The 26,667-nt window shown below is 47.3% G+C and overlaps 1 pseudogene; it reads left to right on the top strand.

Moving 5' to 3' along the window:
• Nucleotides 1-14,757: 14,757 nt before the first annotated feature.
• Nucleotides 14,758-26,667, top strand: part of LOC124227125 (transmembrane protein 132B-like) — a 37,245-nt pseudogene continuing 25,335 nt past the window's right edge.

The raw sequence follows: 26,667 nt of genomic DNA, 5'->3' as shown, positions 1-26,667 counted from the left end.
TACAGCCATGGGGAATATTTTGAGCCAGCTGGCAACGTTAAATGGAATGGGATTTCTACACATAGCACATAGATGTGCACGAACCAGAGCAGCCCCATCTGTTGGAGGAACAGCAGCTTCTACTTAATGACGCCTGGGCAGGGCGCCGCTTCAATGAGCTGCCTCGGGCTCAGACTCACTTCGTTAATGGCTGTTTCCAAATGTGCAAAGCAGAGGGAGGCTAGGGCGGGAAGCAGATCCTCCTGCCCGGGTGATTGTCTGTAAACTCTGCCCCAGGCGGTTCAGTCCTGAATGGAGACATCTGGTCCAATGTTAGTTTGGTCATCCTCTGTCCCCAGGAAAGGGAGATTGAAGAGCTGGATATGCCAGAGAAAGAGCAGGGAGAGAGGCACCAGAGCAGACTGGATGTGGACACTGCTCCTGGGATGGCAGACCTAGGGTCAAATCCCCACTCTGCCACTTCTTGGCTGTGTGACCTTGGCCAAATCCCTGAATCTCTCTGAACCTCAATTTCCCCATCTGCCAAGTGGAGGTGGTACTGCAGGGAGAACAAAGAGGGAGTGGTGTGCAGAGCGCCGTGCATTTCCTAAACTCGTGATAAGGAATCGAGCAGTAGCGGCAGCCGTTGTGGTTACCACAAGAGAATTACAAGGGCCCCCTCGCCTCATTTCGCATGACATGTGTAATTGCAATCTGCAGGCTGGACCAACAAAATATTTTGGCCCATAAAATATTTTTGTACATTAAAGATTTGAATTTAGGAATTTTGCTTGAAGTCGAGATTTCTGGCTTATCTTGGGGAAAAGAATATGAAGATCTGGCAAAAGCAGATCCACATTACCCTCTGGGAACAATTAACTGAAACCGGGGAGCGGCCGCCCCGCGCAGACAGGACAGCGCCCTCCAGTGGTCATAACGATAATCACTCACCTCCTGAGCAGGTGCTCCTGTTTCCCCCGTGTTATAGATGCGGACACTGAGGCACAGAGTTTAAAGAGCTGCCAAGGTCACACAGCAAGAAAGCAGAAACTGGCACCAGCCTCCACGTTTCGACCTCCACATCACCTCCCTGTAGCACGGCATCCCCTCCAGGCCGGCCTCATCCCTTCTCCCGCCCGCCTGTCCTTGACATCAGAATGTTTATCTCTGTCTCCAACAGTTGTAGCCCAAAGGCTGAGAGTCACAGACTGTGTCTGATTTGGATGGAGACCATCGAATCAATTTTCACCTCCGGGTCCCAGGTCATTAGCTTGCTCTTCCCAAGGTTCAGAGAGAATTTGCTGGTCACAGAACAACCAGCTCTTTCCTGTGGAACACTTGCCTCCCAGTGAGGACGGGGATGAGCACTATTAGGAGGTCTTTGCTGTTTTTAGTGTCGTGAGTTATCAGTTGTCACCATCACAGGCAGGACTCCTCCTCGCTGTTAGTGGCCGGAGCAGCCCGTTCATCTCAAATAACGAGCACTTACGAGTCATTTGGATGGAAGCCGCCTGCGTTTCTCACCAGAAGGTTCATTCTCATTTTATTGCCAATCTAGTCAGCTTTCTCCTCCCAGGCGGCACCGATTGCTCAGTCATTTCCACGTGAGTTCCAGTTCAAAGGGCATCGTTTGTGACTCTGAAACTAAGCATCTAATATAGCAAAACAGGTGGCTGGCAAGTGGATGCATGGACATAAAAAGATGCTCAACATCATCAGTCATTAGGAAAACGCAAATGACAACTGCAGTGAGTATGACCTCACACCTATTAGAATGGCTAATATTTAAGAAAAAAATGGGCCAGTTGACAATTCCAACTGTAGGTGAGGATGTGGAGGGACTAGAACTTTCTGCTGACGGGAGGTAAAATGGTCCGGCTGCTCTGGAAAACAGTGGCAGTTTTTAAGAAAAAGCTAAACATGCATCTTTCCTGTGACACAGGCATTCCACTTCTAGGTCTTTACCAGAGAGAAATGAAACTACGTCCACATGAGGACTTGGTCACGACTGCTCGTGGCAGTTCTCTGTGTACTAGCCCAAACGGAAACCACGCAGGTGCCCGTGGACAGGGGAACAGATGAACAGTGGAGTATTCATATAAGGAAACAGCACTAGGCAATACAAGGAAATTCGCTATTGATACAGGTTCCAATATTGGTAGATCTGAAAATCACTATGGTGAATGAAAGCAGCCATGCAGAAAATGGATGATTGCATTTTTATGAAATTATGGAATATGCGATCAAATCTCTAACGTCAGAAATCAGATTGGCGGTTGTGTGTGGATGGGTGTGGGCCCAGGGACGGGTCGGGTGGAGGGATGACGGGGTGGCACAAGTAAACTTTTTGATCCTTGTCTTGATTTTGGTCATGATTTCCCAGGTTTATGCATAGGTCAAAGCTTGCCAAATATTATGTATGTAACACATATGTGTTATACTTTATATCACGTATACCTCAATAAAATTCTTTAAAATAGTGCTTGATGCATGATAGATATTTGACAAATATATTTGGTGAGGAGATCGCACTAAAGCTGTGTCAGCGAGAACGATTTCCTCCCCTCATTTTTTCTTCCCTCTCTTCTTCCCCTTTTCCTCTCCAAGAACTGGATACTAGGGGAGGTGGGGACCCCACTGGGACACTGGTTGGGGGCGGCCGCGGGCTCTGCGTGTCCTGCTCGTAGGAGGGGAGGGGGCTTCTGGGGTCGTCCACGGCAGCTCTCCCTCTGCAGATGTCTTGCTCCTCGAGACGCTTGCTGGATGAAGAGGAGACGCGCACGCTCATGGGCAGCAACCTGCAGCTGGGAACAATCCACTTCATGTGAACATGGCTTGTAACCTACGTCCTGCCAGATGAATGGAAGGTGACTGTCACTTTGGGAACTGTCAGTGAAGGACAGGACAGACAAGGGGGAGTCTGTTATTTCAGGAATTAGGAGAAGGACCGCGGGGCTTGTCTGCAGTGAACACGGGGAAATGTACAAAATGAGACGGGGGATGTACATAGAGGCCCAGTCAGGCGGGGCCTCCCGGAACCATGGAACAGGTTTGGGTTTTTTTTCCTAAGAACAGTAGAAAGCCATTGAAGGGATTTAAGCAGAAGAGTGACAGTATCTTACTCACGGATGCTGGAAACGATTCAGTCTGGGAGTCTGGCTGCTGTGTGGGGTGTGGATTGGAGGGTTGCAGGGGGAAAGGTGGGGGACGACTTCCCGGCTGCTGGCAGCATCCAGGGAAGGGGGTGTGGCGGCTTGGCCCAGGGTGGCGGCAGGGGAGGTGGCTAAGGTCCCCCTTGAAGGGCAGCCCTGAGGTACTTTCTCTGTGTGACCTGAGTTGATCTGAGTACAGCACTTGGGGATTCTGGACTGGACCAAAGGTTGATGGTCGGTCACGTTGACAGTTACCGGTGATTCTTTTTAAAGTTGCTTTTGGCCAACAGGAAAGTTAGCCCTTAGAAAGTTTTGAAGAATAAATTGCTTTCTGTAAACTATAAATAGAAGGGCCTCTGCACGAGATGGGCTTGGCAGCCTGTTGTGATGTGTTGCTATCGATGAGGAGATAAATGACGCTTGTCGTGATCGCAAGCAGCAGGTCGATTCAGCTGCCAAGTGGTTTCCAGGCTGGTCTCCCTGATGCCTGGGCATGTGCTGAACTGGCCTTCCAGGTGGGCGACTCCAGCACGTTGCACCCACCATCCTCTGGTGCCCGTCTCCATCCTGCAGTGTCAGGTGCAGTGTCACTGTGACATTTTCATTCACTGAATCGCTGGCAGGAGGAGCTGGTGTGTATTGCTTCTGTCTTTGGCGAGAATCTGGGGAAACGTGAGCAGTCCCTTCCCTGGACGTGGATTTCAGCACCGCCTGCTTGGTGGTGCAGCACCCAGCCGTTTAGAATCTTTCAGAGGCCCTGGATCGCTCAGTAATCTTCACCTAAGGGACCTGAAGGAAACACTGATAAGACGGGAGCTCTTAAGCCCGGACCTGGGAGACAGATTTTGTGTGTCATCCCATTGCTGACTTGCTGTGGGAGGCTGGTACCCTCCTAAGCCTCTCTGTTTTAGGGACATGTATTGAAAGTTCAGATTCTGCTGAGTTTAGTACTGGCGACGATTCAGGTAACTCTGAGTAGGAGCGGTAGTTCACTGGCTGTGAATTTATACCATCCGGCACGTACAGAGGAAGGTGAGAGCACGGGCCTCACTGTGGGCGAGTGTGGATATAGGGAAGGGTGAGAGGTTGTGACCAACCGCTTAATCTCCCACAAGAACATACCGTTCGCTTCCTTCATGCCACTCAGCAAGCTTCCACGCAGGATTTCATTGGCCAGAGTATCTCACTAAATGGCTGAAATATAATTTATGTTACCAATTCTTTTCTTGTAGGATAGTAAGAATTTTCCCATTTTTTAAAATATTATAAGCAATTTACAGTCAATGTTTGCTTATACTTCTTTGTCTACTTTTCTTGTTATTTTCTTAAATTATTTCTTAAAATCGAATGATTAGTTTAACATCCAGATGTATTTTTAGGGTTTTTGCTACATATTGACAAAACATTTTGCAGGAAAGTTGTATTCTATTATGTTCTCATGGGTAGTGTAGGAAATGCTTGTACATCCTGATACTGGGTAGTATCAATTTGTTTTTAAAACTACTTGCCACTTTGACAGGTGAAATATCATATTGCTTTCACTTGCATCTCTTTGATAACTTGTAAGGTAGAATTTTTTTGTGCTTGTTGATTTCTGGTATTTGTTCTCTTGGAAATTGGAACATATGTATTACAATCATTTTGAGCTGTTTAGAGACAGTGTATGTTTAAAGGCCACATGGTTAGCAGCTCTCCTGTTTATATCTCATTAATTTATTCAAGAGACATGTACTGAGAGCTTCGTCTATGTGGCAGGCACAATTCTAGGGACTGGAAATTTGATAACAATGAAACACACAAATCCCTGTTTTGTGGGACTTAGATTCTTAGGGGTCAGGCAGAGATAAAGTACGTGAGTGATGTAGGTAGCGTGTCAGATCATGAACAGCACGAGGTAAGGAAGGGATAGCGGAGATAGGGATAAAAGGAAGATTTGCAATGTTAGAGGGAGTCCAGGAAAATTCTCTCCAAGAAATGAAGATTCTTTCCATTTTAGTAAACATGGATGAAAATGAGAGAATATGGATACCACATGGATACTCAGGCATTCCAGGTAGACGGATCAGAAAGTGGCAATGCCCTGGCGCAGGAAGGTGTGTGGGGTCGAGTGAGGGCATCACGGTGGGCCTTCTCGGCCACCGAGGGACTGCGGCTTTTCTCTGCAGGAATTAGGGAGCTGTGGAGGGTTTGAGCAGAGGAGGGGCTTGCTCTGTTATACATTTTCGTAGACTCACTCTGGGCGTCGTTCTCAGGACAGACCGAAGAGGAGCAAAGGCAGACCTGAAGGCCTCGGCTAGGAGGCTGTTGGAGGAGCCCAGGTAACAGGCGGTGGTGGCGGCTCAGACCAGGGAGGCAGCAATGGAAGTGACGGGAAGGAGCTAGGTTTTCAATATTTGAAGGTAGAGCCCCAAAGACGTGCTGACAGATTCACTTCATTATGTGGGTTTTTTTTGGCTTGTTTTCTTGTTTTGCCTTCGATTCAGGAGAGATGAAATCACCATCAATTGAGATGAGCAAGACTGAGGGAGCAGTTTATTGCACTAATCATCATTATTTATGAACGAAGTGATTTTAAATAAAAACCAGGATCAGTTTACAAACTCCAAAAGGCACTCACGAGGGGTGAAAATTTAAAACTGTGCAGGACCTTGTGAAAGTGCGTGTGAGCAGGGGTCCCTCATGCCAGGCGACGCTCACGGTGAGTCGGGCTCTGTTTAAGTCCAGCGTGTCCACAGATGGCGTAATTGGGAGCCGCAGTGCAGAGGACGACGCTGAGAGAAAGGCTGTCCCTCTTAAGGGGGCAAAATATCCCCTTTTGGATCTTTTCCCCAGTCTCCTCCATTCTCAAAGAAGAAATAACTTCATTTTTTTCTCCCAGTTTCCTCTCAGTAATACTTCCTGTCACATTACGTTGCATATGAACATTACTTAAAACACCGTCCGATAAAATAGCCTTTGCAATTTTCTCTTCAGATGGAAACGAGGAAATTAACCATCACAGGAGTAGGTAGCATCCTTGTCTGTGCAGCGTCCTCTCCGGGAGCAGCTGAGTGCAGCTGGTAGGAAGAACGGCGTGGGCTCCCTGTGAGAGGGCAGGAAGAGATGGGGAGGCCTCCGCAGGACCCGTCCTCTGACATTTCGGTGCATGGAAGTGGGGTGCCTTCCTTTGCTGCGTTCACGGTCACTTCAGTGACGCTCCAAGCTATCGTTTTGACCTCAGGGTTTCTTGACCTCAGCGTGGTTCACATTGTGTGCTGGGTGATGCTTTGCTGAGAGGGGCTGCTCTGTGCCTTGTAGGGTGTTCAGGTACATCCCAGGATTCTAGGAACTGGATGCCAGTCCCCTCCCGCTGAGTGAGACAACCAAAAATATCTCCAGACATTGCCAATCTGCACCGGGTGCCAACTCTGACCTCGAGTGAGCTGAGTCCCTGAGTCCCACAGAATTACGATGGGTTGTAATGCAATTAGGGAGGAACGAAATGACAACTCTGTGAAACAGTAACCCCGAGGTCTTCTCGGTCTCCTGTCCCTGTGCCGAAGACCCCACAGAAAGGGCTCCTTCTGTGTCCTGCTCACTGTGCCCACAAAGTCACTGCACCTTTTCTTTGTGAGGTCTGTGTTGTGCCTGTACTTGGACAAGGGCACACTCTTAGGATGCGGGTTAACTAGGGTTCAATGGCTTTACCGTTATTTTCTCTTCACTCCTTTTTTTAAAAATTCTCTGCAGTCCTAGAATCTGGCATTTATTTGGATATTGCTGAGGTCATGATGGGGTTTCCACCGAGGGAAGGGTCGGGAAAGGGCACAGTGGGGCTTCTGGCTGGCTAGAGCAAGAAGTCATCTTGGGCTGTCAATTCCGAGGTAGGAGGGAAGCTTGAAGCCATGGATTTCAACCCACCTGCTGCAGCTCGTGTGGCCCCTCCCCCTAAGTGGCCCCAAGCCCCCAATGTGTGTCTGAACACTGGCCCCCAGGCTGTGGACCGTGCTCCACCCAAACGCGCCACACCCGGGGGGGCACTCACATCTGCCATGGCACAGCTTTGGGCATCAAGCAATGGGATCTTGATCTTCAGAAAAGAGGTCTGGACTGGGCTTTGCAGTCCTGGGCTCGGGCTCTGCCTCTGCCATTATTTTAGCTCAGTAACTCTGGACAGGTCCTTTCTCCTGTCCAGGCCTCATCTTCTCCCAACTAAAATGAGTCATTTCAAAAAGATTCATGTTTGTCAAAGTGTAACACACTCGTCACTGAAGGTTCTTCAATAATGCAGGTGGTGCACGGGTGAGGGCGTGCATGTGTGTGTTTGTGTGTGAACGGGGGATCTATACGTGTGTGCACACATCTACATCATATATGCAGCTATTCCTGTAAGGAAAATGCACTGGAAACAAAGTACAATGAAGCCTGCATACCAGAGTTAGGATTTCACAGCGCTTATTGCTTACAACAAGGCTCGTTACCTCGTGAGGTCGATTTAAATAAGAATATCAAGCAAATAATATTGTGAAGGCTCATGGATATAATAAACCGTGTGTCCACGGGGGGCGGCGTACGGGCAGTCGTGGGCGAGGAATGTCTGCGCCTCCCTCAGATCTGGGTGGGAGCTCACCTGCCCCACTGTGGCCACAGCGTGGGCCAGTGTGTGGTCAGCCGCCCTCAGTGTCTCGGAGACACAGCTGCGGAGATGCTGCACAGACGGGCCCCCACCACCCCCTAGAGGGACACAGCCTCCTTAAGGAGGCAGCTGGGTGAGTCTCAGGCTGCTCTGCTCTCTCTCCCACAGCAACTCCAGCTCTGATCAGGGAGCCGGTGTGCTCTTGTGTTCCCACTTGAAACACATTCTTTCTTTGTCATCCATGTCACTGATCTTCAGCCACCCCAGATGTCTGAATTCGTGACTCAGAAAAGCAAGTGGGGCAGTGTTGTAGACGGTGAGAAGGCCGCTCACAGTGTAGCCTCGGTCTCAGCTGCCTGCAGGTCTTGAGACGCTCACTGTTACAGATTAGGAGGGAAGGGCGCCTTTACTGGGGAAACCGTTTCCTTCCAATTTTAGAGAAAAGGAGGAAAAAGGCAATTAGCACAGCCCTTTGAAGAATTATGCAGCAGAAATGATAGCAGCTGAGATAAAGAGCAAAGATTCATTTTATGAGGTATAATTCAAGCTGAGAAATCCATCGACGGGAGCAAAGTAGACAGACTCCTCTCTCCGCATGTCAGGTTCTTTCTCAGTAGTGATGCCGTGGAGAAGGGGGCGTGCCGGTGAGAGAGATGGGGACCCAGATATAGGATAAGATGCTGTGGAATTCTGAACCTTAGAAGATTGTGAGAAATCCACAAAACAGCAGCAACCTGCTAGGCAGCTTTCTGCTGTCAGAAGGCTCCTGGCTTGGGGGAGAAGATAGAGAAGCTTCCTTTGCATACATGAAAGCCTGTTTTAATTCCAGCAAAGAGGCTGCACAGTCACTGTTAGCATTACAGTAGATATCCCTGTGTCTCAGGGGAAAGGCAGTCCAGGACCATCCTTTGCAAAAGATGGAATCAAAGAAGGAGCTTTTCTGGTCAATTAGTTTCTTTTCCACTTTCCCTATCTTTCCCCCGCTTTTTACAGAGACTGATGCCCCATTGGTCTTTTTTGTTTGTTTTTCCTGTCCTGGGCTTCACTAAGCCATTGAGAGGGATGGATCATGTTATTTTTTCATCCTTGTCTTTAGCCAACCTGTGTCAGTTAGAAATGCTTTTGTCTGTTGGAGAATAGCTGAAGCATAGTAGCTAAAAAAAAGGGGGGTTTATTGTCTCCAGGGCAGGAGTTCTGTAAGCAGTCAGTTTCTGCTTTGGTTCAGCAGCTCTATAATATCAGGATCAGAGCACTTGAGATCTCTTGGTCTTTTCCTCATTCTTTTTGCCTCATGGTGCCAAAATAGCTGCTGTACCCTAGGCATCACATCTACATGCCAGCAGTAGGGGAAAAAAGGCTAACAGGCAAGAGTAAAGGGCTTTCCTCTTCAAATTTTATCTTAATTCAGTTATATCAGTAGTGATTTAAATACTGGCTAAATGATCACTATCTACTTGCCAATTATTATTATTACTATTATTTGTTTCCCAGGAAGATAAAGGCATTCCCTATGGCTTCTCCCCATATCTCACTGGCCAGAGTTGAGCCTGACTTTGGGCAGATCACCATGCTAGAGTCTTGAAGTCCCATTTTTGGCGGACACCAACTATGATTGATTTCTGAAGCTGCAGAAAGACCACCTTCTCTGAGGTCAAGGACATTCACCAGCTGTCTGATCAAACTGAGCGCTGTTTCAGGGAGGAGGGTAGACTCTGGGGAGGCAGAAGACCATCTCTGTCAGCGAATGTTTGTTATTTTAAAGGTAGCAATCACTCGGCCTCCTGCCTAAGGAGGCGTCTGCAGAGGTGGCAGCCACACGTTGCTTTGGGGTGACTTGGATTTGCTCATTTCTTCCATCTGTATTTACTGAGCGCCTCCTGAGTCCAGGCTCTGGGCTGGGCACCCTGAATGTAGCACTAAGCCAGGTGGACCAGGCCCCACGCTCACGGAGTTCACAGTGTAGAGTGGGAGACACACCATGGCAAGCCAATAAGCAGGTGACCTCAGACTGCGATGAGCTGCGGGGAACAGCGCAGGGTGGAAGGGCAGAGGCTCACTTGGGGCAGAACCCACTTCCCATCGGGTGAGAAGGGAGGGAAAGGCCTGACGGGAGGCATTTGAGCAGAGACAGGAATGATGACTAGGATCCAGCCAATGTCGGATCTGGGGGTCGGGGGAACGTGCAGGGTTGGGCTCACTGGTCACAGGCACTCACCTGAGTAGCCTGCAGAGAGGTGGGACCTGCGGGCGCTGGGTCCTGGGATGACCTGGGTCTGCTCACAGGCAGGACGCTCTGCAGATGACTGATTCTGTCGGTGACCTGGGTCCAAGCATCCCCCTCCTCTTTAGGGAGTGTCTTACCAACCTGCCCTCCTGGCCTTTGTCACCTCTCGACAGAAGGCATCGGAGGGTGCATAGGATGGGGACCTGCCCAGTGACCTGGAGGATCCGCTCTCGTCTCTCCTTCGCTGTGCTCCGCCGTCTGTCACTCAGGGGTTAGCAGCGTCTGTCTTCCCCTCAAGAGAGGGGACGGGTGAGTCGAGAGTTGGAAAACGTGTCTGAAATCTGTGAAGCTGACGGACAGAACCAGAAGGTCTGTCCTGGGGCAAAACTCATGGTCACACGGTTTCCAGGCGTGGCCGGCATCCCTCCCCCTGAGATAACAAGGCCCCCGCCTTCTTCCACTCTGTGGGGCTTACGCGACCCTGAGAGCTTCAGCATTTACAGCTTGCTGTTGAAAGTCGTTTCTAAATTCCATCATGACACATAAATGTGGAAATCAGGTTAACTCTGGGCACCGGCTGAACATTACCCAGTGTAAATTCCTGGGCCCAGTACCTCTCCCTCTTGCCTGTCACGCTCCGCCTGCCTCCTCAGGAAAAAACGCCGCTCCTTAAACTGATGTACGAAGTGGGAGCGGGGATTTTGTTTTCTATCTCCTAATAGGATCAGCTCAAATCAAATATCCAAAACCATTGCCCGGGGGACCCTCTTCCAAGTGGAACTTGGAGGAGTTTGTGCCTGGGAACAGCAGACGGAAGGAAGTTGCTGGCTGCTTTTGGCTTCTGCTCCTGTGGGACCATCAGTATCCCCCTCTCCTCCTCGGGGGGGAGGCAGCCGAGACACCGTCCACCCGCCATCAACACTGTTTGGTAGTCGAGTCCCGGATCTGCGACCTTTAGAGCCTGCGTCCCGGACAGTGACCCATCTCAGCGACCAGTGTGCTGTTGACCGAATTGGTGACGAGCGAGGTCTCGATTCCTTTCCTCTCACCGACATAAACAAGGATCCTTTTCTAGGGTAGAACCTCTGGAAGCCAAAATGAGACCTTTCTGATGATCTTTATGGTAACGTGGTGACAGTCATGCTTCCCACCAGTAAGGCGCCTAGAAAAGGCTTGTTTTACAATTTAAAAACTTTTTGAAAAAATGGGAAAACGAATGGTTTCCCCAAACTACTTAAGTATGTGTCAGAGGAGGAGAAAGATTTTCTGCGGGTAAAGGTGAGGACCATCAGTTTTTCTGGCAAGATAAATGCTGGGGACTGATTTGTTTTGCCTTGCTTCACGAAGCCTTGAGAAATGAGCCGCATACCAGCTGTGAGACGCAGGCAGACAGACACGATGGAGTTGCTTTGAGAAAACACCAGAAATCAAAACAGCCTTGCAGCCAGGGAGTTGATCCATATGTATGTGCGCCCTGAGGTACGACTCAAGTACTGGGGCGGCACGTCGGAATTGCTTTGAATTATCATAATTTGGCAAATCATCTAATTTATATATTAAACTGGCTCAACAGACATATCTCGTTGAACTTTCATTAAAGCAAAAGAAGTGGTGAATAATTTTCACCTAGGAAGAAAGTCACACACCCATGGTCTAAATGACACGTAGGAGGATGGCTCCTCCACACCCTTCTGGAGAGCACTCGCTTCCAATGGGCAGCTTCAATGTGGAGGCGATCAATGGAACATGAGCTGTGGTTTTCATAGAGTGTGGCTTATTGCTCCCTTCCTTTGGCCTTTTCTGAAAGATAGCAATTCCAAGGCTTTGACGAAAAAAGCACAGTTTTCTATCAGGTTTTCCCATAATGACACACAACCTTATTTTCCTTACACGTAGATATTTTCAACAAACATCGTAACCAGACAAACTCTCCTGAGATGACCTGTGCTTCTTGGCGGGACGCAGCGGAGAGGGCTGGGGTCCAGGGCAGGCTCAGGGTTAAGGGGGCGGGGGGCGCACCTTCAGAACTGCTCCTGCCAAGAAGCTGCCACCACAGTCCATTTCTCCAGCTCGCCTGCGCTCTGTGAGTTCCGCACACCTCGCCCTCCCAGACTTCTCTATGGTGTTGTATTTATTAATTCATTCAAGTACCCTCTCTGCTGTGGGTCCTCTACCTGATTCTATAAAATCAAATTATACCCACCCCTTACCTTCAAGATTTTTGCAGTAAAGCTGAGAGACAGATATATAAGCTGACTATGTTCCTGTATGCTAAGAGGAGGTATTTTACAAATGATATAGCTATATATTCGAAGAAAGAGCTAATTCTCCCCAGAGGGAAACATTTCATCTGGGAAGGTGTTAAAGTTAAGGCAACATGGCAATGGGGTTTTGAAGGATAGATAGGAGTTTGCCAGGAAGAACCAAGAGCTGTGGGTAACAAAACCAATAGTTACTCTTAACTGAGCAGCAACTGTGTGCCACATGTGCGTTTACATGTTTTAACAACAGTGTGACTTGGGCACATTAAATCCTTTTTACAGAAAGCTGAGGAACTGACTCTCCCAAGTGCAGGCAGCTTTTGGAGCAGATTGTCCCTGAACCCAGGCTCTGAGCCATCACACCACAGTGCTGGGTGTTCCAGGCAGAAGTGTGGGGAAGGAGAGAAGGTTGATGCAACCTCATGGAAGTGTGTGCGTCTCATGTGCCCAATGACTGGAATGTGTGTGACACTCGCCAGTGTGTGGCTTGGGCACAGATAATTGAGTCCTTCTGAACCTCAGCTTCTTTGCAAAACAGACGGCATGCGGCCTCTCTCTCAGGGGTGTGAGACTCCCCTTCCTTCTGTTCCTCTCTTCTTTATGCCTCCCTCTCTCTTCCTTCCTGACATGTGTCTGTTGAGTATCTGCTACCTGCCAGACAGCTGGATAAGCACTGGGGATGCAGCTTAAACGGGGCTGGGTGAGGATGAGCCCCGAGGTGGGGGCCGAGGTGAGCCAGCCTCTGCTGCTCAGTCCCAGAACACCCCGGTTAGTCACAGGTGTGGATTGGCACAGTGGTCCCCCAGGCAGCCCAGGGCATTGTGGGATGTTGACGGCAAGCATCCCTGGGTCAGAGGTCAACTTGCCCCTCCTGCCGCATTTCTTTCTGTCTCTCTCTGTATCTCTTTGTCTCACCATCTATCTGTTCTGTTGGCTTTTATATCTTTCTGTGTCTTAGCTCTTCCTCTCTCTGCAGCTACTTATCTCTTCTTTTTCAATCAGCTGCTCCCTCTCTCTCTCTCTCTCTCTCCCTCTTTGACTCTATGTGGGCAGGTAGGTTCTCAGTCTTTCTCTCTCTCTCTCTTTCCCTCTACATCGGCTTCTATCTCTCTTCCTCTCCCTTTCCATCTCTGTCCAAACATCCAGAAACAGGACTTGTCTGAGGGATTGAGAACCAGCCAGAGACCCCAGCCCCATCTCCCCAGCTGGCCGGACCTGCCCAGGACCCGTTTGCAGAGACCGTGCAGAGGCTTGGCTCCCGCCTCCATGGAGTCGCTGCTGTGAGCTTGAGCTCGTGCTTCTCTTCCGGAGCATTTCTCTCAGAAGGGCTGCCTTAATCAGGTTTAGGTGATAATTAAATGACTGATATTTGCATGCTAGTTCTGTGCCAACTGGGTGTCGTACTAAATTCTAATTTGGCCTAAGCTGGATAAGAAGGTTCCTTCATTCAACAAAGCTGGTTGTCTTGGCAGCTTACAGACGTAATTAGGCCGCGCTTGACGGAACTGCTAATGGATTCAGGTGCCGGGAAGGAATTCCAGACAGACACTTCTGCACTTATTTTCCAGTGTTGGTGCCAGGGTGCGGGAATAAGCAGGACCCGGGTCCCTGAACCTTGGCGGGCTGGGGTGCAAGAATGCAAAAGTCCATCCGTGCTTAAGTTGCGATGTGCTCCACTCTTTCTCTGTCTTTATTGGTTCTTGAGTGTCTCTGTCTCCCATTCCCTCTCAATCGGTCTCTGTCTCTCAACCTGTGTGTTTGTTGCCTTCTGACTCTCTGCCTATGGTGTATTAGCTCCCCATGGCTGCCAGAACAAATGCTACAAAATGGGAGACTGAAAAAAACAGAAATGTCTCCTCTCACGGTTCTGGGGAACGAAAGCCCGACGTCAGTTTCACTGGCCGATGTCGAGGTGCCAGCCGGTCCGCGCTCCCTCGGAGGCCCTAGGGTGGGATCCTTCCCGCCTTTTCCAGCTGCTGGTGGCTTCAGGCATCCCCTGGCTTGTGGCCGCATCACTCCAGCCTCGATTTCCATGGTCACATGGCTTCTCCTCTTCTCTCTGGGTCGGATCCCTCCGCCTCCCTCTGATAAGGATCCACGTCATTGTACTCAGGATTCACCTGGATGGTCGAGGACCATCTCCTGGGGACCGTCTCCTCAGCATCCTGAACTTACTCACATCTGTAAATCCATTTCTAGCCGCTGAGCTGACATTGGCAGATTCCAGGGGTCAGGGTGTGGGACCAGTGTTCAGTCTACCACGGACATGCTCTCTGTCTCTCTCCTGTCTCTTTTTCCTCTCACCACTCGGAGAAGGGCCTTCTTCAGTGGCTCCCCTTTGGCCCAGAACTGGAAATGAGCTGGCTTCTCTAAGTGGAGACTGACGGATCCTCCTCTGAGCTGAGCAGCGGAGGCCAGAGCTGCCGTGCGGGAGAGGACGCCATGACTTCCTTTTCCCTCCCTTCGCTCAGGAGGATGGAGAGGGATGTACCAGTATGTTGTGTGTTCTGTGTGTCTTTCCCCAACATGGCCTACGAGGTCTGGGACTCTAGAAGTCACTTCCTTTCACAGGGTGATCTCCATCAGGCAGTTCCGGGCATCAGGTGAGAGCTTGTGCTTTGTAGCTGGGCACTGAGGTCCCCTCCCCTGCTGCTCGTTAGATGCTTCACCTTGGGCCCACAGTAACCCTCTCTGAGCCTCAGTTTCCTGTCCTGTAAAATGGGTATGATAATGGCACCTCCTTTGGGAGGTTGCTCTCCACACATGTGCGTTAGTGTGGGGCTCTGTGGATAAGCGGGGTCCACCCGAACTGGCAGGAGCACACTGCCCTGCAGGCAACAGTGCAGACCCACGTTTCAACCTGTAATCCTGTGTCCACATCCGAGTTCCCTCTCTTTCTCTCCTTTTGCTTTGCTTCTGCGACTCATCTTTGTCTGTGCTCGTCCCTGGGGCTCTGTGGTCTCTGTATTTCTTGGTCTGTGTCTCGCTCTAGCTTCTAGCTGTGGTTAAACATGTGCTTGCTTCTCTGCCTCTCTCTGTCTCATTCTGTCTTTCTCCGCTTTATATGAGTGTGTGAATTCTCTGTCTTTCTCTCTGTCTCTATCTGACTGACTGCTTGTCTCCCGTTCCTTCCCTCTCACCGGCTCTGATGAGGGTTCTGTTCTCAGGGTCCTCAGCTCTTCCTCCTTGATGCAGAACCAGGAGATGACTTGTCACCTCCCCCACCCACGGAAGCCTGACAGATACGTCTCCCAACTCAGACTCTGCAGATGGAGACGGCGCTGAGTGGTGATAGAGCATCAAGGCTTCCCTCTGCCTGTTCTTTATTATCGATCAGCTACAGAGAGGGACTCGGCCGTGAATGGAATTTCCTCCAGTTTCTCATAGTTTTTATTCACTGTAACACGCTACAGTTCTACTCAGGTACCAACACAGTAAAGGCAATCGCACTGCGCCTCCATCCTTAGCTCCTGGGGCAAGTGCATCGTCTCACAATGTGATTCCACGGCGGTAGGGGCGGGGGGAACTCTGGGGCGTTGGTTCAAAGCCTGTGCTTTGAAGTTTGGTGAATCCCAGCTCAGCCACGGACCAGCCATATGACCTTAGGTAAGTCACTTTTCTCTGCGACTCAGTTTCTTCCTTTGTAAAATGGGCGTAGTAATATTGCCTCCTCTGGGGGTGGCTCTCTTTTCTCCCGGGGCTCCCTGGGCTGTTCTGCTCACATCCAGCAGCTGCTTGGCCTCTGGAGGGGTTTGTGTCGGGGACTCCTGTTCTTTTCAGGGTTCCAAACTGACCTTTTCTCTTCTTGTCAATATGGTGATTCTCTCTTCTCCTCCCCTCCATCCACCTCGCCTCCCTCCCTCCTTTTCTCATCATTGTCAAATCACTATCCTTGGGAGCTCCAGGGGGATAGACTGGCTCCCAGTCTTACAGATGAGGAAATGGAGACCAGCAAGATTCACTGGGACACTTCACCATGACAGACTGTCGAGCCACGTCTTGTGGCTCTTGGTTCAGTGCCTCTTACAATGACTCATCACATCTTCCTAGCGGTGAGACCAAGGACGTTCACCTGGGAGGGTGGGATCTGGTGTTTCTCTCTGGCTGATAAGTGAAAAAGGGGTGTAAGTGGGCATGCCTTAAATGCTTCAGGATTATGTGAAAAATGTAGAGCCTTAGGCCAGCAACCCTCCTAGAGGACTCAAGGTGAAAAGGGCATTGATTTTCGTTATTATGATGGCAGAATGTCTCACAGACGTCAAGGGTAGGAAATTAATCACTCCTTGCTTAAGAATGACCTGGAAACGAACTGGGGCTCTTATTACTACTTCTCTCTACATATGTATCTCATTATTCCCCTTCCTACAGAACCACTTTCTCTGCTTTTCAATCCATGCGGCATAAAATGGCCACCAACTGCTCTTAAGTTTATATCCCTTCCTCTCAAGAAAAGAGCTAAGACAGACAATCCCTTAATTCCATTCCGGTTGCCTCATTGACCCGGTTTGGGCCAGGTGTTCACTTATGGACCAACCAACAGTGGCCAGAATGGGCGGGGCCGTGCTTCCCACAATGACTGCCAAGATCCCTGTTGCTGTTACCAGGGGGATGGATACCAGGAAAAGAGAAATTCCTAGTGAGTGTTTAGAACAGCACTGTTTGTTGGTTTCACATCCATTCAACAAACATGGGATGACCACTCATCAAATGCCAGGCATGAAAGCTCGTCTCTACCCTCATGGGGTTTTGCTTGGTTCAATTCCCCCCACTCCCTATGGGAGGGCCAGTTGTCTTTATTGTTGCTTCCACAGCTTCAAGTTTTCTATGGACAGGTTAAAGACTCGCCTGTTTTATATTCTGTTGTGCAAGTCGGGAAGAAACACTTGATCAAGAAAACTTGCTGAACAATACGTAAGGCCCGCCGGCCACTGTCTTCTTGGAATGACCCCTAGAAGGGTCAGGCAGGGGGATTCTACTCTCCAGTTACCCCTCGCTGCTGACGGATGTTCTCCGTCCACAGGGAGAGTGATAATGGAAGCTTCTTCCAGTTTCCTCGTGTTCCCTATATTACCTATTACCTCCTTGACACAAGAACCGTGCTTTGAGCCACGCTGAATTTTTATTGACTTTTCCTCTAAGTACATCTTATTTGAAATATCTTTCTTCAGGGGCCAACAGGTAGCTGGATTTTGAAAGCATGTACTACTGGGATAGCATGTTATCAGAGGCCACAAAAATGTAATTGAAATGGTGAGCTAGGCGGACTTCAGAGACAGCCGATGCCCAGCACTGGAATTGAAAATCATTATATAAATTGTAGCAAGACCCTAGCTGTTCTCTGACTGAGTTTACAGCAGTCTTGCCGTTTTATCAATCCTAACTGAAGTATTCTGAGGACAAAGGGAGGGAAGGGCGGTGAGGTTATGGAGAGCCCCCTTCAGAGGCTGGCATGGGAATATCAGCCAACAGGCAGCTAGAAAATGGAGCTCAGAGTTGGTTCCGCTTCCTGGGCTTTCTGGACACAGGAGAATGCCGTGAATGATGAACCACGAGCCTTGTGGTCAGTGTTCACGAGCTTTGAGGCTCCTCGATACTGCTGCTGTGAACAGAACTTCACATCAGGCAAAACACATTGAATCAGTTTTCGTTGTGTCTTTTTCCTTGTTTGTTTGAATCAAGGTCTTAGGAGTTTTGTGTTTACAGTCAAAGGTCCCTTTCTACTTAGATAGGATGAAATTTTAGCTTCATTTATGGGAGGAGATGACTGGCTGAAGCAATGTCGTGGTGGCTACCAAAGTGGGTGTTGACCTCTGTGTGTCTCTGCTCCAGTCTTGGCTGTGCCACTAGGCAGCCATTGTTTCAACTCTATCCAGCAGGGGGTAAGAAACAGAGCCAGACTGATATGCGTATATTAAGAGAAGCATTGCAAGGAATTGGCCTGTGGGGTGGGAGGGGCTGGCGAGGCAGGGCTGACATCTGTAGGGGAGGCCGTCAGGAAGGGGATGCGCCAGGAGGGGACGTTGCAGTAGATGGGCTGGATCATTCCTTCTTCAGGGAAGCCTCAGTTCTAAAACTTATCTCCACACCTGTGATTTTGTCCAATTCAATGAGCTCTTTTTATCCCAAATTCCTCAGGGCTTCCCTTCCTTGACGGACATCTTAAATATTTATTCGTATTTGTTTAATCTCCCTGGTGAGAATGGACTCTTCCAAGCTTGGACTCTGTACCATTGGGTTGATTATTTACTTATCATCTTAATGCCCAGAATAGAAATGTGACAAGAGTACATGTTCGGGTAACACTTGGTGCACAAATGAATGAACGAATGAATACAGTACTATCTAGAGGGGGAAAAAAAACTCACGTGTAAAACACATGGATGCTCCACCTTCCCCAGCTCAGTTATCATGTTTTCAAATTTTCACTCCAAATTTTCTGTTCTGTTGACAAGCAGCTATTAGTTCCAAATTTAATATCAATGAAAGCCAAATCATCCGTCTATAAAAGAGAAGAAAAATAGTACTTATCACATAGATCGTTGGGAAAGTTAGCACTGTAATTACACGTCCCGCTTCTCTCCATGCTTGTGCAGCTCATGTTCTAATAGTAAACCTCAGAGGAATGTGACCCCGGTGCCCTGGTCTCTATCAAGAGCGAGCCAGGAAAAGACAGAATGAGCAGGCCCAGAATTTCAAGAAAGAACTGTGTCTTTGTGGAAACAGAGAACATGCCTAACTAACTCATTTGCCAATAAGCCTTGTCTCTGTCAAAACTATGCACTCTAAGGCCCATTGAAGGCTCCCCACTTTTACCAATCTGGCAGGAAAACTTCACATCCCTGGTCCCTTTGCACATCCTCTTTTATTCCAGGTGTGTGATGAGCTCTGGCATGTTGGCGCGTGTTCTCTAAGAGGTGTTCACGGTGCTGCCGAGGGCCCTGGAAATGGAACCACAAGAGAGGCCATCACAGAAAGTATCCGTGTTTACCTGGTGATCAGCAAAAGGGGAGGGGTGGAAGCTCTCGTTAAGGACTGGAAGGGTCGTCATGTCAGTGGAATCCTTTATTCTTTTTTTAGTGGATCCCAAAGTGGAAGTCGAAGGCAACCAATTTTAGCTCAGGATAAAGAACAAAAATACGGCTCAGTACACAGTCCAGGGGTTAAACTTTCAAGATCCAGCATCGTGATCCAATCTTGGCCTCGCCACTTTCTAACTCTTTGAACTTGAGCATGTTACTTAACCACTTGGAGCCTCATTTCCCTTGTCTGCAAGAGGATGATGATAATAGTGTGGAATTCATCCCTACCTGGAATATTAGTTCCAGTGCGACTGTAAGGGAAAGCCCTTTGTATAGTCCACTTCCATCACCAGGGCCTGAGATCTTAGACTCTCAAATGCCAAGAATTACCTTTTCTTATTTTTCTTTGCACTTGGACTGTGGCCAAATTCTCTGACACAATATAGACCAAAATCAACATAGACCAAAAGAGAGTGTTGGGGAGTCAGAGACTCAGTTATATTTTCTCTCATTCCTCTTTTTACCTCAAGCCCATGTAATTAAAGTATTTATTCGTTAAATATGTGTACAATGTAATTCTACTGAGATATTTTGGAGAGGATAAAATAAGATGATGTTTATAAAAGATGTTGCACACACCTCGTTATTTGTTCAGTATCAATAAACACGACTTGAGTGTGTGACAGCGTGTGTGTGTTTGTAGGGTATAAATCTACACAATTTTTAACCTCCACTTGATTATAAGCTTCACAGGGTAAGAACTCTGTCTCTTTTACTCACTGATGTTTATCACACAGAAGGTACTCAATATGTATGTGGGATGGATGAATATTAGGGAAATGGGTTTTGGTCTGCTAGAGTTGGCGTAGTAAAGTGCCGTGGACTGAATGGCTTACACAATAGAAATTTATGTTCTCACAATAATGGAGGTTTGAGTTTCAAAATCAAGGCGCCGTTAGGATTGGTGTCTGGCGAGGTCTCTTCTTGGTTTGCAGACAGCTGCCTTCGAGCTCTGTCCTCGCGTGGACTTTTCTCTGTGGCGTGGGGAGAAAAGAGAGCTCTCTGGGGTCTCTTCCTCTTCTTATCAGGACCCCAGTCCTGTGGAGTCAGGACCCCACCCTTATAACCCCATTCGACCTTAATTCCCTCCTCAGGTTCCTATCTCCGAATACAGTCGCTTTGGGAGTAGGTGCTTAGCGTTTGAATTTTGGGGAGGCACAATTTCGTCCACAACACCATCCAAAGATGCAGTGAGCTCCTATACGAATGGCCACATAGTCTTTGCTAGAACATCTCCAGCCAATATCCTGCCACTGGAAATCTTGAAAGAGGTGTGGATTGGTCTTTGGAACATCTTTACTGAAGTGAGACCTTAGGGATAATGAGCCAAGTGCTCTTTTGATTTCATGGAATGCTTTTGTTCCAATACATACACTGATGAGCTCTCAGCAGAGTAATATACAAAGAGCCTTGCAAGCTACCTGGATGCGATATTTACAACTTCTTCCCTTAGAGGATTATAATCAGGCTAATGGAAATAGACGGTTAATATTTTTTGAGCTCTCATTTCTGCCCTAGGCACTATTATAAACACGTTAGATGTATAGACTCATTTAAGCCACACAAGTTTTCAAGGTAGGTAATACTATTTATTATGTGATGTTATATATGTGGAGGCAGAGGTACAGAGACTTTAACCCATCCTAAATCACCTAGCTGGTGCGTGGTGGGCCCACAGGTGCTTGCTGTCTCCAGAGCTGCCCCGCATCAGCACTGTGCATTACTGAATTGTCAGTGTGGTTGTGTAGACATAGGGTGTTCTTAGAAACTAGTAGCAAAGTACCCTTCCTCCTGCTTTTCCATCAAAGGGATCCGTTAGTTGGAACAAGCTTTTTTGAATTCTCAAAACACTTGTGTTTTCAACCACATCACCTCTAAAGCCTGTTTTCTTCTTTTCACTAAGTTTCTTTGAAGGTCTTTTCTGGAAGGAAGAAAAATATGATTTCCAGGGCGTGATTATATTGTAACTTTGAGAATCTCTTTTTGACTAAAGGATGAGCTCGTGTTCTTAAGTTATTAGTAATTTAAGATTTGCCAACGAACCTTGGCTTCCAGAACACCAGAAACCAGTCAAGCATCATCAGCATGGGGCCGAACTTTTTCATTCTTGGAGAGAAATAAATAAAACACGATTGCTGCTCTGGAAGATAGTGCCTGCCAACTGACTCTGAGATAATTAAGTTCTCAGGCTTCCAATATCAGCTGGACCGGGCACTAATGAGATGCTAAAGGGCTCAAAGTAGTTACGTGCACATTTGAAAGCCTTCTCTGCCCCAGGGAAGCATCTCATTTTCAGACTTGGTCTCTGGTGGCTTAGGTAAGAGAGCGTCTCCTGATGCATGTGCTGTCAGAGGAAATCTAAAGTGACCTGCTGCTCGCTCAGAAATGTAGAGGCGGTGGGTCCCGAAATAGAACCTGATGTCACCTCTGGAGAATATCTGCAGCTTCGAGACAGCAGCTGCATTTCCTGGGTTAATGTACTACAAAAGAGCGCTCCTACCGAGCTTTCCTTAAATGGTTGAATTTACAGGAAGGATAAAATGTGAGTGATGGACGTCTTGAATGTCATCCTATAGAGGGGCATGCTTGAGCCTCAGTAACTAGGTGAAGATCCCACGGAAGATTCTGGCTGGAGGGACCTGCGCCAGGGTGGGAGGCGGTGGGTACTGGCGAGTCTACCATCAATTCTTAAATTAATTATGGCGTTTTGGCTGCCTACAGTAGAAACCCAGATCAAACTGGCTTAAGCACTCTCTCCACGAAGGAAGCGTGTTGGCTCACGGAACAGAGGGCGTCCTGATGGCTTTATGCAAAGTTGGATCCTGAAGGTCTTCTCTGCTTAAAGCAAAACATTAGATTTTGGTAGAATTTTTCATTCCTGAGAGAGGCCCTCTATACTGAGTAACACTGGAGCCCACCTAGGTGCCCAAACCCACTGTGATTTGCATGCTGTTCTCTGTATGTAGAATCCTCTCCTTTCCCCCTGCCTAAGCCGGGAGAAATGCAAGTCACTCCAGGGCCAGCTCCGCTCACCGCTCCTCTGCGAAGCACCTTCTCCTTGCCTCTCTCACCCCAAGGGTTCTCTGCCCTGGGCTGAGATCACCCTGTACAAGCAGCGCAGCAGCCGGGGCCTGTTTTGTGAAGATGTGCATGGGAGAGCTTTGCCCCTTCCTTGAGATTTCAACTTCTAGAAAGCAGAGACTGTGTCTTATCTATCTTCGTATTATCCAGGTCTGTGTTACTACTACTATTATTAACAACAACAATATTATTACTACTAGGCACTCATACTAGGTAATGCTAATAGTATACAATAAGCATTTTTTTTTCTTGAGGAAGATTGGCCCTAGGCTAACATCTGTGGCCAATCTTCCTCTTTTTGCTTGAGGAAGATTGTCCCTGAGCTAACACTTGTGCCAATATTCCTCCATTTTATATGTGGGACGCTGCTTCAGCGTGGCTTGATCAGTGGTGTGTAGGTCCACACCCGGGATCCAAACTGGCAAACCCAGGGCTGCCGAACTGCGGTGTAAGAACTTAACCACTACGCCAGCAGGCCAGCCCCACAATAAGCATTTTGATGTGTACTAACATGCTCATTCGTGCATATTTAGTGCACAATACACAGGAATCCATTTCATATCACAGCAGCCACAGGAGGTCGGTACTATTTTTAGCCTCGGTTTAGAGCTATCAGGCACAGAAAAGTTTCAGTACATGGTTCTTAATAGGGTTTTAATAAGCATGAATTTACTTTACGTAAAATTTATAGAACAAGCAATTAATATAACCCTTCCTTTTTCCGTTTTCTCTTCAAGTTCATTTAAATACGATGTTTCTAAACTATCAGAGGGATTGAGTATTCTCCTGCAGGTCTCGCCATCCTCCACCGCCTACAGAAGCTCATCTGGCCGTATAATTGGGTGAAGTGGAGCAGGAAGAGAATCAGAGAAAATACAGGAATATTTTGCCTTGCCCATACCCCAGCTAAAGCCTGCAGCCCCAACTCAGCTCCACCCAATCTCTTCAAAACAGGAATGCAAGCCCAGGGTGGGAGAAGTCCCCTCCCCCCATAAGGAAAGTAGAAGTCCAATTTGATGTAAAAGAAAACCTCTGGATTTGTTAAAACAGCTTTATTGAGATACAATTCACAGATCACAAAATTCCTACTTCTAATATGTCCAGTTGAGTGGATTTTGGTAAATTCACACTTGTGGAACATCACCACTATCAAATTTTAGAATGTATTCCTCATCACAAAAAGAAACATTGTACTCATTAGCAGTCACTCCCACTTCACCCCACCCTCTCCATCCTCTGCAAGTGGGAATGGAGACCTTCTGTCTCCAGGGACCTGCTAAATTCTGGATATCTCATGTCAATGCACTAGTGCAGTAAATGACCTTTGGTGACTGGCTTCTTTCACTTAACACGATGTCTTCCGAGTTCGTCCTACTGCAGCATGTATCAACACTTGCTTCTTTGTCGGCCTGAGTGATGCTCCATTGTATGGATATACAATATTTTGCTGACCTCCCCATAAGTTGTTAGACACTTGATCTGTTTCCACTGTTGGCTATTAAGAACAATGTTTGTTTAGAAGTTTTAATGGAGAAATATGTTTTCAATTATCTTGGGTAGATAGCTAGAAGTGGAAGGCTGGGTCATATAGTAATGCAACGTTTAATATTTTGAGGAACTGCCAGTGTTTTCCAAAGTGTCTGCACCTTTTAAATTCTCACCAACTCTTCGGGAAGTTTCCAGTTTCTCCACAACCTTGTCAACACTTGTTATTGTCTGTCTTTTTTACTTTAACCATCAAAGAGGCTGTGAAGTTGTATCTCATTATGGACTTGATTCACATTCCTTAATGACAAATGGTGGGCATCTTTTGATGTGCTTATTGGCCATTTGTGTACCTTCTTTGGAGAAATGTCTATTTGAATTTTTTGCCTATTTTAAAATTTGGTTATTTATCTTTTTATTGTGAGTTGTACAGTTTCTTTGTATATATTCTGGATTCAAGTCCCTTATCAGATACATGATTTGCAAGTATTGTCTACTGTTCTGTGGGGAATCTTTTCATTTTATTGATGGAATTTCTTGAAGCAAAGAAGTTTTTACTTTTGTTAAAGTTCAATTTATGTAATTTTTCTCTTGTTGTGTGTGATTTTCTTGTCAAATCTAAGAAATTACTGCCTCGTACAAATTTATAAGATGTACTACTATGTTTTCTTCTAATATTTTTCTAGTTTTAGCTCTGATATTCATTTCTATGGTCTTTTCAGATGTTATTTTTATACTGTGTGAGTCAGGGATCCAACGTCATTCTTTTGTGTATGAATATCCAGTCAACCCAGTATGATTTGTTGAAAAGACTATTCCTTCCCCACTGAATGATCTTGGCACCCTTGTCAAAAATCAACTGACCAGAAATGTAAGAGTCTATTTCTGGACTCTTACTTCCATTCCCTTGATTTACATCTCTATCCTCATGTTGATACCACACTGACTTGTATAATGTTGCTTTGCAGAAAGATTGGAACTGGAAACAGAGCATCCGCCAACTTTGTGCTTCTTTTTCAAGATTTTTTTGCAGATTCTGGGTCCCATGAGTTTTTGTATGAATTTTAGGATCAACTTGTCAACTCCTATGGAAAAGGCAACTAGGATTTTGCTATGAATTACATTAAATTTGTAAATAAATTTAGGGAATATTGGCACCTTAACAATATTAAGTTTTCCAATTCCTCAACATGTGATGTCTTTCCAGTTAGTTTGGTCTTTTTTTTTTTTAATTTCTTTAATGATATTTTACAGCTTTCAATATACGAGTATTTATTTTCATTTATGAAATTTCTTCCCAAGTATTTTTGGAGGGCGCCATGGTAAATGGAATTGTCTTAATTTCATTCAGGGATTTTCCATTGTTACTGTATAGAAATACAATTGATTATTGCATATTGACCTTATATCCTGAAACCTTGCTAAGCCCACTTATTAGCTCTAATAGTTATTTTGTGGATTCCTTGGAGTTTTCTGTATTCAAAATTGTCATCTGCTAATAGAGATCATGTTAACTTTTTCTTTCCAACCCAGGTGAGTCTCATTTCATCCTCTTGAGTCTCATTTCATCCTCTTGCCTAATTGCTCTGGCTAGCACCTCCAGTACCTGTTGAAGAAGTTGAATAAAAATGCTTCCCTTTGGGGCTGGCTCTGTGGCCGAGTGGTTAAGTTTGCGTGCTCCACTGTGGCGGCCCAGGGTTCGGATCCTGGGCGCGGACATGGCACTGCTCGTCAGGCCACTTTGAGGCAGCGTCCCACATCCCACAACTAGAAGGACCTGCAACTAAGATGTACAACTATGTACCGGGGCGGGGGGAGGGGGGTAGTTTGGGAAATAAAGTGGAAAAAAAAAAAAAGATTGGCAACAGTTGTTAGCCTAGGTGCCCATCTTTGGAAAAAAAAAAAAAAAAGCTTCTCTTTGTCACCAGGAGCCAAGAATTTAAGTATAAAATGTCAGGCAGTTTGGATGTTATTGACTAATTTCGTCTTTCTTTGTATCAGCAATTTAGACTTGGATTATTTCTTTCCAGTTGGAGATACGGCAAGTATTTCCTGTTGGCCGGACTATAGATAATGCTTCATTCTTAACCCTCGGTTCCTGCTGAGTAGATTATCATTTCCATATTAATTAGACAGGTGGTAGTTGTTGTTTTTCTTCGGTTCTGTTTTGGCTGCCTCAATTAAAAACTAACATTCTTAATTGAAATTCTTTCAGTTAAGAAAGAAATGTGGCAGCTTAGAACTGCAAGCTCCCCAGCTTCCCTCCTCGCTCAGAGACATGGCCAGGGGCTTTCTCCTTCTCTCCCAGTCCAGCCTCACCTGGGCACGTCTCCAGCCACCTCCAGCCCCGTTCTCAGGAGGGCGATGCCCTCAGAGCTCTGCGGCCTGTGAACGCGCCTCAGGCCTCACGTGCTGTTTACACCTTGCCCGACTGTCTTGTTTTTTTGGAGATGTATTAAATTTGTGCTCAACGAGAGAACAGAAGACCTTTGTTTCTGTCTTGGTGCTTTACGCAGAGTTTAAATTCCCGCCACGTGCAGTGAGTCGGCTTCTTGAGCCTTTCCTCTGCGTCCCTGCAGGAGTTACTCTGAGCGTTCACTGGGGTTCCTTCAGCTTTAGGGACAGAAATTCAACCGAAGTGGGATTGAGAGAAGAGATGGGATTTGGGTTCATGTCACTAGACGTTGCAGACACAAGCGTGTCGGTTCACCAGCACCACGTTCAGGATGCTGGGTCCCACCGATGTTCGGCCCTGCTCTCCTGTTGGTTAGAATCACCTTCAGGAAAGGTC

The sequence above is a fragment of the Equus quagga genome, chromosome 15 (genome assembly GCF_021613505.1).
Source record: "Equus quagga isolate Etosha38 chromosome 15, UCLA_HA_Equagga_1.0, whole genome shotgun sequence".
Lineage (NCBI taxonomy): Eukaryota > Metazoa > Chordata > Mammalia > Perissodactyla > Equidae > Equus > Equus quagga.
Note: the sequence above shows the minus strand (reverse complement) of the source record. Positions and strands in the feature narration are given on the sequence as shown.